This window comes from Prunus avium, chromosome 5 (genome assembly GCF_965620075.1).
Source record: "Prunus avium chromosome 5, drPruAviu1.hap1.1, whole genome shotgun sequence".
Lineage (NCBI taxonomy): Eukaryota > Viridiplantae > Streptophyta > Magnoliopsida > Rosales > Rosaceae > Prunus > Prunus avium.
Genome location: NC_142288.1, coordinates 3,030,770 through 3,038,981, shown reverse-complemented (window position 1 = coordinate 3,038,981; position 8,212 = coordinate 3,030,770).

The window sequence follows — 8,212 nt, the reverse complement described above, 5'->3', positions numbered from 1 at the left end:
AAGTTCAACGGCAGTTCGTTCCTAATTGGAGTGGTTGGTGTATTCCATACTTCTAGCGATTGGATTTCACTCAAAACTCACCAAATGACTCCTCCCACCATATTATGATGGTGCCCAAGTTTGACGCTCGATCCGAAATCAATAAGTGTGAGAAATTGGACAATTCAAGTTCAACGGCAGTTCGTTCCTAATTGGAGTGGTTGGTGTATTCCATACTTCTAGCGATTGGATTTCACTCAAAACTCACCAAATGACTCCTCCCACCATATTATGATGGTGCCCAAGTTTGACGCTCGATCCGAAATCAATAGGTGTGAGAAATTGGACAATTCAAGTTCAACGGCAGTGAGTTCCTAACTGAAGTGGTTGGTGTATTCCATACTTCTAGAGATTGGATTTCACTCAAAACTCAGCATATGACTCCTCCCACCATATTATGGTGGTACCAAAGTTTGACGCTCGATCCGAAATCAATAGGTGTGAGAAATTGGACAATTCAAGTTCAACGGCAGTGAGTTCCTAACTGAAGTGGTTGGTGTATTCCATACTTCTAGCGATTGGATTTCACTCAAAACTCACCAAATGACTCCTCCCACCATATTATGATATTGCCCAAGTTTTGGGCTCGATCCGAAATCAATAGGTGTGAGAAATTGGACAATTCAAGTTCGACTGAAGTTCGTTCCTAATTGGAGTGGTTGGTGTATTCCATACTTCTAGCGATTGGATTTCACTCAAAACTCACCAAATGACTCCTCCCACCATATTATGATGTTGCCCAACTTTTGGGCTCGATCAGAAATCAATACGTGCGAGAAATTGGTCAATTCAATTTCAACGGCAGTTCGTTCGTAATTGGAGTGGTTGGTGTATTCCATACTTCTAGCGATTGGATTTCACTCAAAACTCACCAAATGACTCCTCCCACCATATTATGATGTTGCCCAAGTTTTGGGCTCGATCCGAAATCAATAAGTGTAAGAAATTGGACAATTTAAGTTCAACGGCAGTTCGTTCCTAATTGGAGTGGTTGGTGTATTCCATACTTCTAGCGATTGGATTTCACTCAAAACTCACCAAATGACTTCTCCCACCATAATATGATGTTGCCCAACTTTTGGGCTCGATCCGAAATCAATAGGTGTGAGAAATTGGACAATTCAAGTTCAACGGCAGTTCGTTCCTAATTGGAGTGGTTGGTGTATTCCATACTTCTAGCGATTGGATTTCACTCAAAACTCACCAAATGACTCCTCCTACCATAATATGATGTAGCCCAAGTTTTGGGCTCGATCCGAAATCAATTGGTGTTCCAAATTGGACAATTCAAGTTCAACGGCAGTTCGTTCCTAATTGGAGTGGTTGGTGTATTCCATACTTCTAGCGATTGGATTTCATTCAAAACTCACCAAATGACTCCTCCCACCACATTATGATGTTGCCCAAGTTTCGGGCTCGATCCGAAATCAATAGGTGTGAGAAATTGGACAATTCAAGTTCAACGGCAGTTCGTTCCTAATTGGAGTGGTTGGTGTATTCCATACTTCTAGCGATTGGATTTCACTCAAAACTCACCAAATGACTCCTCCCACCATATTATGATGTTGCCCAAGTTTTGGGCTCGATCCGAAGTCAATAAGTGTGAGAAATTGGACAATTTAAGTTCAACGGCAGTTCGTTCCTAATTGGAGTGGTTGGTGTATTCCATACTTCTAGGGATTGGATTTCACTCAAAACTCACCAAATGACTCCTCCCACCATATTATGATGTTGCCCAAGTTTTGGGCTCGATCCGAAATCAATAGGTGTGAGAAATTGGACAATTTAAGTTCAACGGCAGTTCGTTCCTAATTGGAGTGGTTGGTGTATTCCATACTTCTAGAGATTGGATTTCACTCAAAACTCACCAAATGACTTCTCCCACCATAATATGATGTTGCCCAAGTTTTGGGCTCGATCCGAATTCAATAGGTGTGAGAAATTGGTCAATCCAATTTCAACGACAGTTCTTTCCTAATTGGAGTGGTTGGTGTATTCCATACTTCTAGCGATTGGATTTCACTCAAAACACACCAAATGACTCCTCCCACCATATTATGATGTTGCCCAAGTTTTGGGCTCGATCCGAAATCAATTGGTGTTCCAAATTGGACAATTCAAGTTCAACGGCAGTTCGTTCCTAATTGGAGTGGTTGGTGTATTCCATACTTCTAGCGATTGGATTTCTCTCAAAACACACCAAATGACTCCTCCCACCATATTATGATGTTGCCCAAGTTTTGGGCTCGATCCGAATTCAATACGTGTGAGAAATTGGTCAATCCAATTTCAACGACAGTTCTTTCCTAATTGGAGTGGTTGGTGTATTCCATACTTCAAGCGATTGGATTTCACTCAAAACACACCAACTGACTCCTCCCACCATATTATGATGTTGCCCAAGTTTTGGACTCGAACCGAAATCAATAGGTGTTCCAAATTGGACAATTCAAGTTCAACGGCAGTTCGTTCCTAATTGGAGTGGTTGGTGTATTCCATACTTCTAGCGATTGGATTTCACTCAAAACTCACCAAATGACTCCTCCCACCACATTATGATGTTGCCCAAGTTTCGGGGTCGATCCGAAATCAATAGGTGTGAGAAATTGGACAATTCAAGTTCAACGGCAGTTCGTTCCTAATTGGAGTGGTTGGTGTATTCCATACTTCTAGCGATTGGATTTCACTCAAAACTCACCAAATGACTCCTCCCACCATATTATGATGTTGCCCAAGTTTTGGACTCGATCCGAAATCAATAGGTGTTCCAAATTGGACAATTCAAGTTCAACGGCAGTTCGTTCCTAATTGGAGTGGTTGGTGTATTCCATACTTCTAGCAATTGGATTTCACTCAAAACTCACCAAATGACTCCTCCCACCATATTATAATGTTGCCCAAGTTTTGGGCTCGATCCGAAATCAATAGTTGTGAGAAATTGGACATTTCAAGTTCAACGGCTGTTCGTTACCAATTGGAGTGGTTGGTGTATTCCATACTTCTAGCGATTGGATTTCACTCAAAACTCACCAAATGATTCCTCCCACCATATTATGATGTTGCCCAAGATTTGGGCTCGATCCGAAATCAATAGGTGTTCCAAATTGGACAATTCAAGTTCAACGGCAGTTCATTCCTAATTGGAGTGGTTGGTGTATTCCATACTTCTAGCGATTGGATTTCACCCAAAACTCACCAAATGACTCCTCCCACCATATTATGATGGTGCCCAAGTTTGACGCTCGATCCGAAATCAATAGGTGTGAGAAATTGGACAATTCAAGTTCAACGGCAGTGAGTTCCTAACTGAAGTGGTTGGTGTATTCCATACTTCTAGAGATTGGATTTCACTCAAAACTCAGCATATGACTCCTCCCACCATATTATGATGTTGCCCAAGTTTTGGGCTCGATCCGAAATCAATAGGTGTGAGAAATTGGACAATTCAAGTTCGACTGAAGTTCGTTCCTAATTGGAGTGGTTGGTGTATTCCATACTTCTAGCGATTGGATTTCACTCAAAACTCACCAAATGACTCCTCCCACCATATTATGATGGTGCCCAAGTTTGACGCTCGATCCGAAATCATTAGGTGTGAGAAATTGGACAATTCAAGTTCAACGGCAGTTCGTTCCTAATTGGAGTGGTTGGTGTATTCCATACTTCTAGCGATTGGATTTCACTCAAAACTCACCAAATGACTCCTCCCACCATATTATGATGGTGCCCAAGTTTGACGCTCGATCCGAAATCAATAGGTGTGAGAAATTGGACAATTCAAGTTCAACGGCAGTTCGTTCCTAATTGGAGTGGTTGGTGTATTCCATACTTCTAGCGATTGGATTTCACTCAAAAATCACCAAATGACTCCTCCCACCATATTATGATGTTGCCCAAGCTTTGGACTCGATCCGAAATCAATAGGTGTTCCAAATTGGACAATTCAAGTTCAACGGCAGTTCGTTCCTAATTGGAGTGGTTGGTGTATTCCATACTTCTAGCAATTGGATTTCACTCAAAACTCACCAAATGACTCCTCCCACCATATTATAATGTTGCCCAAGTTTTGGGCTCGATCCGAAATCAATAGTTGTGAGAAATTGGACATTTCAAGTTCAACGGCTGTTCGTTACCAATTGGAGTGGTTGGTGTATTCCATACTTCTAGCGATTGGATTTCACTCAAAACTCACCAAATGATTCCTCCCACCATATTATGATGTTGCCCAAGATTTGGGCTCGATCCGAAATCAATAGGTGTTCCAAATTGGACAATTCAAGTTCAACGGCAGTTCATTCCTAATTGGAGTGGTTGGTGTATTCCATACTTCTAGCGATTGGATTTCACCCAAAACTCACCAAATGACTCCTCCCACCATATTATGATGGTGCCCAAGTTTGACGCTCGATCCGAAATCAATAGGTGTGAGAAATTGGACAATTCAAGTTCAACGGCAGTGAGTTCCTAACTGAAGTGGTTGGTGTATTCCATACTTCTAGAGATTGGATTTCACTCAAAACTCAGCATATGACTCCTTCCACCATATTATGATGTTGCCCAAGTTTTGGGCTCGATCCGAAATCAATAGGTGTGAGAAATTGGACAATTCAAGTTCGACTGAAGTTCGTTCCTAATTGGAGTGGTTGGTGTATTCCATACTTCTAGCGATTGGATTTCACTCAAAACTCACCAAATGACTCCTCCCACCATATTATGATGGTGCCCAAGCTTGACGCTCGATCCGAAATCATTAGGTGTGAGAAATTGGACAATTCAAGTTCAACGGCAGTTCGTTCCTAATTGGAGTGGTTGGTGTATTCCATACTTCTAGCGATTGGATTTCACTCAAAACTCACCAAATGACTCCTCCCACCATATTATGATGGTGCCCAAGTTTGACGCTCGATCCGAAATCAATAGGTGTGAGAAATTGGACAATTCAAGTTCAACGGCAGTTCGTTCCTAATTGGAGTGGTTGGTGTATTCCATACTTCTAGCGATTGGATTTCACTCAAAAATCACCAAATGACTCCTCCCACCATATTATGATGTTGCCCAAGCTTTGGACTCGATCCGAAATCAATAGGTGTTCCAAATTGGACAATTCAAGTTCAACGGCAGTTCGTTCCTAATTGGAGTGGTTGGTGTATTCCATACTTCTAGCAATTGGATTTCACTCAAAACTCACCAAATGACTCCTCCCACCATATTATAATGTTGCCCAAGTTTTGGGCTCGATCCGAAATCAATAGTTGTGAGAAATTGGACATTTCAAGTTCAACGGCAGTTCGTTCCTAATTGGAGTGGTTGGTGTATTCCATACTTCTAGCGATTGGATTTCACTCAAAACTCACCAAATGACTCCTCCCACCATATTATGATGGTGCCCAAGTTTGACGCTCGATTCGAAATCAATAGGTGTGAGAAATTGGACAATTCAAGTTCAACGGCAGTTCGTTCCTAATTGGGGTGGTGGGTGTATTCCATACTTCTAGCGATTGGATTTCACTCAAAACTCACCAAATGATTCCTCCCACCATATTATGATGTTGCCCAAGATTTGGGCTCGATCCGAAATCAATAGGTGTTCCAAATTGGACAATTCAAGTTCAACGGCAGTTCATTCCTAATTGGAGGGGTTGGTGTATTCCATACTTCTAGCGATTGGATTTCACTCAAAACTCACCAAATGACTCCTCCCACCATATTATGATGGTGCCCAAGTTTGACGCTCGATCCGAAATCAATAGGTGTGAGAAATTGGACAATTCAAGTTCAACGGCAGTTCGTTCCTAATTGGAGTGGCTGGTGTATTGCATACTTCTAGCGATTGGATTTCACTCAAAACTCACCAAATGACTCCTCCCACCATATTATGATGTTGCCCAAGTTTTGGACTCGATCCGAAATCAATAGGTGTTTCAAATTGGACAATTCAAGTTCAACGGCAGTTCGTTCCTAATTGGAGTGGTTGGTGTATTCCATACTTCTAGCAATTGGATTTCACTCAAAACTCACCAAATGACTCCTCCCACCATATTATAATGTTGCCCAAGTTTTGGGCACGATCCTAAATCAATAGTTGTGAGAAATTGGACATTTCAAGTTCAACGGCAGTTCGGTCCCAATTGGAGTGGTCGGTGTATTCCATACTTCTAGCGATTGGATTTCACTCAAAACTCACCAAATGACGTCTTCCACCATTTTTTGTTGTTGCCCAAGTTTTGGGCTCGATCCGAAATCAATAGGTGTGAGAAATTGGACAATTCAAGTTCAACGGCAGTTCGTTCCTAATTGGAGTGGTGGGTGTATTCCATACTTCTAGCGATTGGATTTCACTCAAAACTCACCGAATGATTCCTCCCACCATATTATGTTGTTGCCCAAGATTTGGGCTCGATCCGAAATCAATAGGTGTTCCAAATTGGACAATTCAAGTTCAACGGCAGTTCATTCCTAATTGGAGTGGTTGGTGTATTCCATACTTCTAGCGATTGGATTTCACTCAAAACTCACCAAATGACTCCTCCCACCATATTATGATGGTGCCCAAGTTTGACGCTCGATCCGAAATCAATAGGTGTGAGAAATTGGACAATTCAAGTTCAACGGCAGTGAGTTCCTAACTGAAGTGGTTGGTGTATTCCATACTTCTAGAGATTGGATTTCACTCAAAACTCAGCATATGACTCCTCCCACCATATTATGATGTTGCCCAAGTTTTGGGCTCGATCCGAAATCAATAGGTGTGAGAAATTGGACAACTCAAGTTCGACTGAAGTTCGTTCCTAATTGGAGTGGTTGGTCTATTCCATACTTCTAGCGATTGGATTTCACTCAAAACTCACCAAATGACTCCTCCCACCATATTATGATGTTGCCCAAGTTTTGGGCTCGATCCGAAATCAATAGGTGTGAGAAATTGGACAATTCAAGTTCGACTGAAGTTCGTTCCTAATTGGAGTGGTTGGTGTATTCCATACTTCTAGCGATTGGATTTCCCTCAAAACTCACCAAATGACTCCTCCCACCATATTATGAGGGTGCCCAAGTTTGACGCTCGATCCGAAATCAATAGGTGTGAGAAATTGGACAATTCAAGTTCAACGGCAGTTCGTTCCTAATTGGAGTGGTTGGTGTATTCCATACTTCTAGCGATTGGATTTCACTCAAAACTCACCAAATGACTCCTCCCACCATATTATGATGGTGCCCAAGTTTGACGCTCGATCCGAAATCAATAGGTGTGAGAAATTGGACAATTCAAGTTCAACGGCAGTTCGTTCCTAATTGGAGTGGTTGGTGTATTCCATACTTCTAGCGATTGGATTTCACTCAAAAATCACCAAATGACTCCTCCCACCATATTATGATGTTGCCCAAGTTTTGGACTCGATCCGAAATCAATAGGTGTTCCAAATTGGACAATTCAAGTTCAACGGCAGTTCGTTCCTAATTGGAGTGGTTGGTGTATTCCATACTTCTAGCAATTGGATTTCACTCAAAACTCACCAAATGACTCCTCCCACCATATTATAATGTTGCCCAAGTTTTGGGCTCGATCCGAAGTCAATAGTTGTGAGAAATTGGACATTTCAAGTTCAACGGCAGTTCGTTCCCAATTGGAGTGGTTGGTGTATTCCATACTCCTAGCGATTGGATTTCACTCAAAACTCACCAAATGACGTCTCCCACCATATTTTGTTGTTACCCAAGTTTTGGGCTCGATCCGAAATCAATTGGTGTGAGAAATTTGACAATTCAAGTTGAACGGCAGTTCGTTCCTAATTGGAGTGGTGGGTGTATTCCATACTTCTAGCGATTGGATTTCACTCAAAACTCACCAAATGACTCCTCCCACCATATTATGATGGTCCCCAAGTTTGACGCTCGATCCGAAATCAATAGGTGTGAGAAATTGGACAATTTAAGTTCAACGGCAGTTCGTTCCTAATTGGAGTGGTTGGTGTATTCCATACTTCTAGCGATTGGATTTCTCTCAAAACTCACCAAATGACTCCTCCCACCATATTATGATGTTGCCCAAGTTTTGGACTCGATCCGAAATCAATAGGTGTTCCAAATTGGACAATTCAAGTTCAACGGCAGTTCGTTCCTAATTGGAGTGGTTGGTGTATTCCATACTTCTAGCAATTGGATTTCACTCAAAACT